The sequence below is a fragment of the Leptopilina boulardi genome, unplaced genomic scaffold (genome assembly GCF_019393585.1).
Source record: "Leptopilina boulardi isolate dan_hultmark-lab unplaced genomic scaffold, ZJU_Lbou_2.1 LbouV2_316, whole genome shotgun sequence".
In the NCBI taxonomy this organism is placed as follows: Eukaryota; Metazoa; Arthropoda; class Insecta; order Hymenoptera; family Figitidae; genus Leptopilina; species Leptopilina boulardi.
Genome location: NW_026137881.1, coordinates 3,648,271 through 3,659,565, shown reverse-complemented (window position 1 = coordinate 3,659,565; position 11,295 = coordinate 3,648,271). Strand labels below are relative to the sequence as shown.

Sequence of the window (11,295 nt, the reverse complement as noted above, 5' to 3'; positions counted from 1 at the left end):
GCAAATAAATTTATTATCATTGATTTTCATTATTTGATAGATATTTTATCACTAATATTTCGTTGTTAACATTATCCTTTTAACCATATTATTCCTGATGAATGTTCCTCTAAACATGGCTCCAAAAAGTAAAGGAGTCTCCTTAAAATTTCCTTGTTTATTTTATCCTATAACATGAAACGTTGAAATGAATGGTTAACAACGTTCAACTTTGGTAATTTCAAAAGTATAAGTTGTCGCGGTTTGCGCCTGTACCCTAAAAATAAGAAATAATTTTCAATTTTAAATTTCCTTTAAAACCCTAAATATATGTGCATTTCTAGGATTTACATAATTTAATATTTTTTAAATATTTTTTAAATATTTTTGAATAATTTTTTATTATCTTTCTAAAAGCTAGTTAAATTTTTAAAGAAATACATATTTTTCAGTATTTTTACTATTTTTTTATTTCTCAGGAAGAAATTATTAATATTTTTTAATATTCTTGGACTTAATTGAAATTATATTTTTTTTGTACAATTTATATTATTTAAAATAATTTATATATGCACGTTTTTGATTTAAAAAAGGGTTAAATTTTGATAAAAAAAAAATTTGCACCATTCGAAAGAACAGAAAAAAAAACCTTTCGAAAACATATAATCCCAAATTTTGTTCATCTTTTTATACAATATTTTGATAAGAAGCAAAATTCAATCAACAAAAGGTAAGAAACATAAATAACAAATTTATGTTATTTTTTCAAGTTGCAACATTTCGATGGTTTGGTTTGACCATTTTCTTTATTTTTATTTGTCTTTTATAGGATAAGTGTACCAATTACGGCGCGTTTATAAATTATTTTAATCTATTTTTAATACAATTACTTATATATTTACCCTCGCCGTAATTGAAACATTTTAAAGATTTCCCATTGGCTTCAATTACGGCGGGCACAGTATGTATCTTCAAAATATGTACACGTAATTTTGATTACCAAAATTGATACACCGAAACTGATAAAAACGCGCCGTAATAGAAAATTGCGATATTAATTTTAATTTCTCATATTTGTTTAAATAATCGATTTTTATAAAGTTTACATTTTTTGTTAATATCTAAATAAAATAAGCTTTTAGTTTAATAAGTCTTCAATTGACTTTATACAATAAAAATGGTTGAATTTTCTATTTCAAAGGTACTTTTACTCGAATCGCGCCGTAATTGGTACATTTACCCTACATTATAATATGTTAAGATTTTTCAAAAAATTGCAATGTACACATTTTTTCAGGGTGTCCAGCAAAAAGTCCAAAAAAAATCCCGCGACTTTTTTTTCTAACCTTTTTTCAACTTTTCTTTAATAAATATTTAAATATAAAAAAAAAATGAAAAGTATCAAATATTGTATTTTTAAAAAATTTTATTTATTAGCATTATAAACTTGCACCAAAAAATTTTTAAAAAAATTCATAAAAATTATTATTTTTGGCAAATTTTTGAAAAGTTTCCCTGACCGCTGGATACCCTGTTTTTATATTGGATCATTAAAGAAATTTTGACCCATATGTACATATAAAAGGTAGAATAACAAAGGAGTCAAGCGCCAATTTATTGTATTTCAGAAAGTGAAAAAAAATATTTAAAAATTCTAATGATCATTTGAAATAAAACTTAGAAAACCATTTCTTCACAACATTTTATTAAAATATTTAAATCTCTTTTTTAAATATTAATAATTGACAACATTATTATTATTATAATTTTTATACTTTTGCATTTTCAAGAAATTTTAATTTCCAAGAATTTTAAATGTTGTTGAAATGATTTTGAAATTTTATTACCCTTATACCTACATCCCTATCTGTATGTTTACATAAATAATGCCCATAAACAATATGGTTGGAAAAACCAAAAGATAATTAAATTGATTGCAATTTGTTTATTTACCTATTCATCTATAAAGGTTGATTTTAATGTTCCGGACCCCCTGAAAAAAATTTTTTATTCTTTTTTGTTGTCTTTGTTTAAACTTGCTATACTGTCGAGCAAATATCTAATTTTTAAATATAATTTTTAACAATTATTATAATTATAAAAATAGTTGAAAAATTAATAATTTATTATTAATATTATTATTTTGTCTATTACTGGTTTTTTTATTTATTTTAGTTTTGTTAAAAGCAATGTTTTTAACCTTATTAAATTATTCATAATATTGTTGATTTACCACTTTATTTTGTTTTCCAATCGCATTGTAATAAATTAAATTTGATGCTATTTTATGATTGTAATATTTATTCAAAACTGATTTAAAATATAATGCAATTGAAAATAAAATCCGTTTACAGAAATGTGTAAATGAATTTACCTAATTTTTTAACGAAAAAATTTCGATTTCGAAAATATATGGCGCTTGACTCCTTTTGTCATTCTTGACATGATGATTTTTGCGGATAACAAAACAATCGATTTATGTATACACAGAAAAAACTTAAACTCATTTTTGTTGCAATTCATTTTGGGTTGAGTATCGAAATAAGTAAGGGACCAAACTTCATATGTTACTCAAAATGATCCTTCCCGAAATTTCAGATTTCTAGAAAGATTATTTTTCTCAGTAGGAATATTTAGAAATTTTTAACTTAAAAGTAGACGGTTATTATTTATTTAGAATATAATAATTAATTTCCTAAGTTTTGAAATTTACCGCTATTAATTAAGTTGGCAGTACTGTTTCTATTGTCAAAACGCACATATTTTCATTTTTATAACCTAAAAACATATTTTCTTTATTATTTTATTACGCGATTACAAGCTTATAGTTTTCAATCAAATATATAAAGTCTAACATGTTATTTACGTCTGGTAATTATATTTTATGTATTTGTGCAAAATTATTCGTTATTTTGCCTTTTTCTTATTCTCAAAATGAAAATTGCCTGTTTTATTTTTGATACTTTTACCATAGAACTCGAAATGAGACAAATTTCATTTTTAATACGTATCAATTTAAGGTACGAAATTCTTACTCCCTTTGAGTTCAAGTTTTTTCTGTGTATAAAATAGGTACAGTGACCGACGTCAGTGAACGACACCTGCTATTAAAAACGATAATAACTATAAACCTAATAATATTGAATGAAATATCACTAGTAAATTAATTAATATACACTATTTAGAAACGGATACAGTTGACACAAAATTTTATATGTGTATATTTTCGTCAATATTTTACTTTCTAGAAAACTAACCTCAAAAAATTTACTTTATTGATTACAAAGGACCCCGCATTTTTAAATTGAAAATGTCTTTCAGCCAAATCTTTTGAAACTCTGTAGTTTTGTAGTTTAAGGCTTTCTGAACAAAAAATCCTTATGCCAAAATTCAATCCTATGAGTAGTTTTATAGCTACAGCACTTTAAAGTTAAAAATTAATAACGTAGAAATAATGTATGTATATTTATGAATGTTTTCTTTTTTACAAATGAATCAAAATGGCTCAAAATCTGTTAATCGGGGGTTTTCGGGGTCGCTGAGTACAAATCTGTGCTCAGAATTTCGGAATTCAAAATGGCGGATCCAATATGGCGTAAATTGTAGTTTAAATATTTTTTATTTTATTCGAGGGTGTCTTTCACTGTTTTTATAACATACATTTTTTTTATTAATATTATAAAATCTTATCAGTTTTTTTAATTTTAAACTTGTGTACTATAAATTTTAACGCAAATGTTTTATTTGTTTATTTTATAACTGAATCTTTAATAAATTCCGATAAAATGGCATTTAAAGTTAGTAAGGGTGTCGGTCACTGTAGATATTTTATACAAAAATCGACATGAATTTAGAATCAATGAAATTCGGGTGACAACGAGTACTCTCGACGGCATGTTATCAACACACAGGTGGGTAAAAGAGAAAGGGAGTGATCAAGAGTTGCGAGAGAATGAGGCAATGAGAGACAGTTAAAGGAGGACGAGATAGTCGGCAGTGATACACACACAGAGAGAGAGGAAGAGAGAGCCGCATTGTTTGTCGCAAAGCATTCCCGAATGTCGGCTGTCACCGGAAACATTCATTATTCGCGTCGCCCGCTAGGAATCGCTAATGTATTCGATGGGTACGCCGCCGTGCCGAGAGGGCCAACTATATATATATATATATAGGTCCGGCGCTTCGAGGAATTGGGAATTCATATCGGTAAAAAGCGGCGGCTACTCACTTGTTTGTATATGTATATATTAAGACAAACAACAGTTGGTCCCTGTTTATATATTGGTGACTTTGGTCACAGAATTCCTCGTTAGTGAAGCATCACCCTTCTTCTTCTTCTTTGCTTCCAATTCTAAAATCAATGTGATTTTGACCGATTCCTGCTATTCGCCATTTACCATCCACTTTCGTTCTCGTCTCTCTGTAAAAGAATTTCTTTCATCTCAAAGAAACTTGATGCGATAGATTTATTGATGCTTTATAAAATGAGATAAACCTGGAGAATAACAAAATATATATATATATAGGTTTTTCTTATGTCGATAAAAAAGGGTAATTTTTGTAAATTCAATTTCTAAGGATCATTATTGTTTTTAACCCCATTTGTGGTGTAGAAAACTGCACCGACTTATTACCGACATTCCGCAAATGGAAAAATCGAGTCACGTAAATTTTGTTCTAATTTTTTATGGTCTGATTTTTAATTCGTATCTAAATTTGATTTTAAATTTGCCACATGGACTAAATCTTATTTCAATTAATCAAAATCTTAATTAATTTTTATTTTGCATAATGTTTTCTTAACCCCTTCCATATGTTATTTTGATACTGTGGTCCCAAAATGTTCAACAAATTCTGGTCGACAAATTCTTATGAAACTTAGTATTTTGAGGTTTTTTTGAGTTTTTGAATTAAAAACGAAAAATTTTTCTTACAATAATTCTTTATACAAAACCAACTAGTAATTGAATGTACGGAAAAAACCGGGATGATTCAAAAATTTTTTTAATTCTTTTTTACAAAAGTGTTAAATCAGTGTTAATTTAGTGTTAAGTGAGTGTTAATTTAGTGTTAAGTGAGTGTTAATTTAGTGTTAAGTGAGTGCTAAGTCAGTGTTAATCTTCGCTGGACGAGATACCCACCCACGGTGGGTCAGACCGAATTCAAATTGTCATATCTTTTAAAGTTTTGCCTAAATTGAATCGCGATTTTAAGTCACTAAACAAAATCTTAAGAACTTTCAAAAAATACAAAAAAAATTTTCTTGATTATTTATAACTTTTATCAATGTATGTACGGAGATTATTTTAATTTATTTTTATTTTTTTAATTCTATTTTACAAAAAGACTTGAAATCATCCAGACTTTTTACTCGTAGGTGTTTTGTGTTGGCAAATAGTCAGGAGCTTTCTAACGATCTCTACCATAACACTATTGATTGTTCAATCGTTTGAAAATTAAATAATCTATATCGTCAGATTAATTTTTTAATTATTTAAACAATTGGTTAAATAGTAAATTCATATAAAATCTTTATGCTATTATATTGTGCTTGTTAAGTTGCAAAATTAGAAAAAAATTGCAGCTATCTAGGATTATTATGAAAAATGTTAAGAAATAGTAACAATTATTAGTTTAAACAATTAATAATAATAGTTGTTGCAAATTTAGTTATATATTTTATTTTTTTATAACCTTTAAATTAATAACTTCGAAATAAAAGGTAACACAGTTTTTCACCTCTTGAACAAGAAATGTACATAAAAAAACCTCCAAAAATAAAGCCCTTCTGAGCTGCACTACGTTAAATGCATACAAACTAGGAGAAAAAAGACTAAGTCGCTCAAGGCCTGGCTTTGGCTTAAGGCTTGGCTTTGGCTTAAGGCTTGGCTTTGGCTTAAGGCTTGGTTATGGCTCAACGTTTGAGTATGGCTCAATCCTTGGCTGCGACCCGAGGCTCGGCTGAAGACTTGGATTTGGCTTAGGACTTGTGTTTGGCTCATGACTTGTGTTTGGCTTTGGTTTAGGACTTGTGGTTAGCTGAAGGCTTGGCTGTGACTAAGTTTTGAATTTGGCTCAATTCTTGGCTGCGACACGAGGCTTGGCTGAAGACTTGGCTTTGGCTCAGGACTTGTGTTTGGCTGAAGGCTTGGCTGTGACTCAAGGTTTGAATTTGGCTCAATTCTTGGCTGCGACCCGAGGCTTCGCTGAAGACTTGGACTTGGCTTAGGACTTGTGTTTGGCTGAAGGCTTGGCTGTGACTCAAGTTTTGAATTTGGCTGAATTCTTGGCTGCGACCCGAGGCTTGGCTGAAGACTTGGACTTGGCTTAGGACTTGGACTTGGCTTAGGACTTGTGTTTGGCTTAGGACTTGTGTTTGGCTGAAGGCTTGGCTGTGACTCTAAGTTTTGAATTTGGCTCAATTCTTGGCTGCGACCCGAGGCTTGGCTGAAGACTTGGACTTGGCTTTGGCTCAGGACTTGGCTTAGGACTTGTGTTTGGCTTAGGACTTGTGTTTGGCTGAAGGCTTGTCTGTGACTTTAAGTTTTGAATTTGGCTCAATTCTTGGCTGCGACCCGAGGCTTGGCTGAAGACTTGGACTTGGCTTAGGACTTGGACTTGGCTTAGGACTTGGACTTGGCTTAGGACTTGTGTTTGGCTTAGGACTTGTGTTTGGCTTAGTACTTGTGTTTGGCTGAAGGCTTGGCTGTGACTTTAAGTTTTGAATTTGGCTCAATTCTTGGCTGCGACCCGAGGCTTGGCTGAAAACTTGGACTAGGCTTTGGCTCAGGACTTGTGTTTGGCTGAAGGCTTGGCTGTGGCTCAAGGTTTGAATTTGGCTCAATTCTTGGATGTGGCCCGAGGCTTGGCTTTGGATGAGGACTTGTGTTTGGATGAAGGTTAGTGTTAGGCTCCAGGCTGGCGTTTGGCCCAAAGGTCGTGTTTGGCTCAAGCGCTTGAACCAAAGCCAACCCTTGAGCCAGGGGGACTTATAGTTTTTTTTCCTATTTTTGTTTGCTTTCAACGTAGTACATCTCAGAAGGACTTCGTTTTTGGAGTTTTTGCTATTAACATTTTTTGTTCAGCAGGTAATAAGCTACAAAACTACAAAGTTTAAAAAAATTTGACCAAAAGATTTTTTCCCCCTATTTAAACAAATAATTAATCAACAAAACATTAATAAAATATATTATTTGGTAACATATAACAATTGCAGTAGCAAAGTGGATGATTCCAAGTTTTTATTGCAAATTATCAAAGAAAGAAAACATTTTTGTGTGAGTTTTCGTCGACCGAGCGTATAAAAAATCTCCAGTTCGGCGAAGAGGTTAAAAAAATCAGTAATAATTCTCAAAATAAAAATTCAAATAGAAAAGTTAAATAGTGTTAAACTTAAACTTCAGTGGCTCATAAAATAAAAACTTTCTCACGGATCTCAATAATTGTGTTTCGAATTCTCTGTTATTCGAGAAAAGTTTTGATTTTTGCAAAAGAGCTTTGAAAGTGAAATTGGCGCGGAGATAGGCACCGCAGCTCTCAAAGTGCGATTAAGTTTACGACCAGATTCGTATCCGAGTATATCCAAGAAGACGTTCAAGCCTGTTAAGTCAAGTCCTCTGCTGTATTCGTATACAATATACGCACTGAAGTTGGCTCTGAAGCCAATTCAAAGATGCGCACACAGCCTATATACATGTATATATATATATACTAACAGTGCACGTTATCGTAGGGTCGTGATAACGAGCAGTTAAATCGAGAAACTGAAAGTATAAAATGTGTTCGTGCTTGGAATAAAAGTTAAAAGAAATAACCACTCTAATAGTTGATTCTCTAAACGACTTTTATAAAACTATTTGCGCCGGACGTTGTATACTATATATAGAAACATACATGAGAAAAGAACATTTATTTTTTCATATATTAAAAAACAAATTGCAAAATTAACCACTGAAAAATAAAAATTTATTTGATTTAAAGAATCAATTACTTGTCTCTTATTAAGTGAATATTTATTTGTATCAAATAATTATTTAAGTCAATTAAATATTTGTTTTAATTAATTATTTGATTCAAATATATTCATACTATGTTCAAAATTAATTAAATAATTTATAATATATTAAATATAAACCCTGGACAGTACAACGTGGCTGTCTCATACGTAAAAGTACAACTGGGGTAGAAAACAATCCCAAACGATTTTTAATTAATTATCACCAGTTATTATAAAAGTAAACTAGGGTCAAAATTGATAGTTCGATAAGGCCTAAGCAGAATGAAATCTCTAATCGTAAATCTTAAGCTTTTACATGAGAGAGAAAAGGATAGAAATAACTTTTGTTCTTTTTTCTCTCATGTAAAAGCTTAAAATTTACGATTATAGAGATTTCATTCTGCAAATTGAATTAAGGTCAGGTTGTCGCCATGACAGTTAAAGATTACAGAGCCGTACTTTGAATTTTCTCTGGGGTATTTTTGTACCCCAGTTGTTCAGTTTAGTATTAATAATTATTTAAATCAAATAATTTTTTTTCTGTGCATATCATAAATTGAAAAAATTATTTAATTGATAATTAAACGATGATTTGAGATAGTCTAATAAATTTTTATTTTATTTTAATTAATTTTTTAAATTAATAATTTCAAAATAAATTGAATTAAAAAAAATGGAAATAAACTTTAAAAAAATTTTAAAAGACAAAAATATTAATTAACCATTATTGGATTTCAACAAAGCGAATTAATAATATTGTTTTAAATTTCTCCAAGAGACATTAATATTTTATTATATATATACTTCTTTAAATATTACATATATTTGTATTTATAATCTAATCGGTAAAACTCGATATTTCTTATATATATATATATATATATATATATATATATATATATATATATATATATATATATGATAATAATTATACTATTATGTATATTAAATTGACCTCAAATCATTTTTAATGTCAGTATAATCTTTATTCAAATTTTGAAATTAATATATTATAAATAGTTTAATTAAATTTGATTTAACTTAATGGAAGTCATACATATAATTTATATCACAGATAAGAAATATTTTACTATTTTGACAAAAATAAAATTACAATTAATACTTTCTTTTATATATTTCTTAAAAAATTTTTAAGAATTAATAAAATATGCAGAGAATCAAAAATGAAAATGAAAGATTTGCTATTTATTGCATACATAACCCTCTCGCTTATACGGCTAGTCTGTTACATTGTGGAGGGTCTTTACATATCCGACAATCGAAAATTGGCCGTTCGATTCGAAATGTGGAATGCGTAGTCCTTTGCTCGCATTTGAATTCAACAATGTTGGAATGCTATCGTGTGTGCAACTCTTGCGTGAGGTTATTTGAGAATCGAGTTCATTTCCATTGTTAACCACTATACATACATATATATATATACCGAATATAGACGCACTTAAGGTAGAACTAATTTTTGAATTTCTCCACGTTTCCATATAAAATGTTTATTTCAGTAATTCAAAAATTTCACCTTCTATAATCATTTATTTTATTTCTGTCATTTTGAATTATGTTCATCACGTTTTTCTGAAAAATCACATCGATAACAATATAAGTGAAAAAAATTTCGATTTTTTTTTTTAGTAAAAATAGTCACTTTTCTTTTCTGCTATTAATTTGAATTTGGCGTGTTAATTTTTTTCCCCTACAGATGGCGTCATATGTAAAAGGTACTAAACGCAGAGCACCACAGAAAGTTATAAGGTATGTATTAAAATAAGCTGCAACGCTTATAATTTTAATCCAATTTTGCTTATTTTAATACCAAAATGGATTAAAATAAGCAAAATTGGATTAAAATAATAAGCGTTGCAGCTTAATTTAATGCCTTTTAATTTTCTGTGACGGCTTAGTAACAATAATTGCTACGTTGTTTAGTAAATTTCTTGTTAGTTTTTAATTATTTATTTATATAAAATTGCTTTCAAATGTAAAATCCAAAAAACCTTATAAACATGGCGCGATGATGATTTTAAGGAAAAATTTCATATACATTTCAATTTCATTATATTCGCCGCAGTAAATTTTATGAAAGAAAAGGGAACCCTGTTTTGAATCAAGACTTGGTCTCTCAAAGACCTTGTCTCTTTCTGTTGCGGCCAGATAAAAGGGGCACCGACTCAACCAGCCATACATCAGCTCTCCCGCATAAACCTTGTATTTTCTATATCTTCCAAGTACGCGAGATTTCACGCAGAAAAATTAATTATACTCAATCCTTTAGAACAGATATAAATATACCCAAATAAATATATATATATATAACGTATATTGTATAATAGAGACCTTTATAAATTCGACTATGCATCCCGCATAATTAGATTAATGGTTTATTTTGAAAATTTAAGTAAAAACATTTAATTCTTTTATTTATTATTATTATTATTATTATTATCTTTAGCATCAAATTCTTTGAAACGATACACAATCAATTGTTTAAACAAGTAAAAGAATTTTGAAAGGTTAATTAATAAAAGCTACGAAACTAAATAATTATTGGAAAGAATCCTCTAATTTAGTTTAAAAAGCGACAAATAGTTTAAAAATAAAAGATAAATATAAATTTAGAATAAGAAATAAGCAAAACAAACTTACAAGAATTTTATTTCATTCATAAATGTCTACTATATTTTGACAATATCGTTGTTTGTCCCGCTCTCCTTGATGCGCATGATTGTGGCTGGATGATATTAGCTGGAACAAAAATCCAAAGTTTTTTGGAATTTATGATAAATTTTCAAATTTAACTTGGAAGTACGTAGGATTTTTTGAAACATGTTAATTTTTGTAAAAATGGTACTTGAAAAAAAATCAGAATTTTAGAGATAAATATTTTCACAGAAAATTAAAAGGCATTAAAATAAGCTGCAACGCTTATTATTTTAATCCAATTTTGCTTATTTTAATCCATTTTGGTATTAAAATAAGCAAAATTGTATGAAAATAATAAGCGTTGCAGCTTATTTTAATTCCTTTTAATTTTCTGTGTTTTCATAATATGAGTTTAAAATAAAAAAAAATTATAATGTCAAAAAAAGCTACGTACTTCCGGAAGTACGTACGTACAATTTTCTTTACATATTTTTTTATTAGTCAGTTTTAAAAATTCGCGCCAAATTCATTAACAATTCATATTTATAGAGAGAAAAAATATTTAAAAAAATTTATTTTCAAGGATCCCATATATAAAAGGGTATGCGCTTATTCTGCACACTTGCCCCGGGCGCCATTTCGTCTAAAGCCAACCCTTCGTTTAT

The 11,295-nt window shown here is 28.7% G+C and overlaps 1 long non-coding RNA gene across 2 annotated transcripts in view; it reads right to left on the bottom strand.

Annotated features, from left to right (window-relative positions):
* LOC127284012 (uncharacterized) overlaps positions 1-11,295 on the bottom strand; it is a 30,455-nt gene continuing 19,160 nt past the window's right edge. For both annotated transcript variants that reach the window (XR_007843419.1, XR_007843418.1), the window contains 3 exons: positions 10,634-10,732; positions 4,208-4,399; positions 1-256 (listed from right to left, as the gene is read on the bottom strand). This is a non-coding gene — a long non-coding RNA (uncharacterized LOC127284012). The remainder of the gene's footprint in view (positions 257-4,207; positions 4,400-10,633; positions 10,733-11,295) is intronic.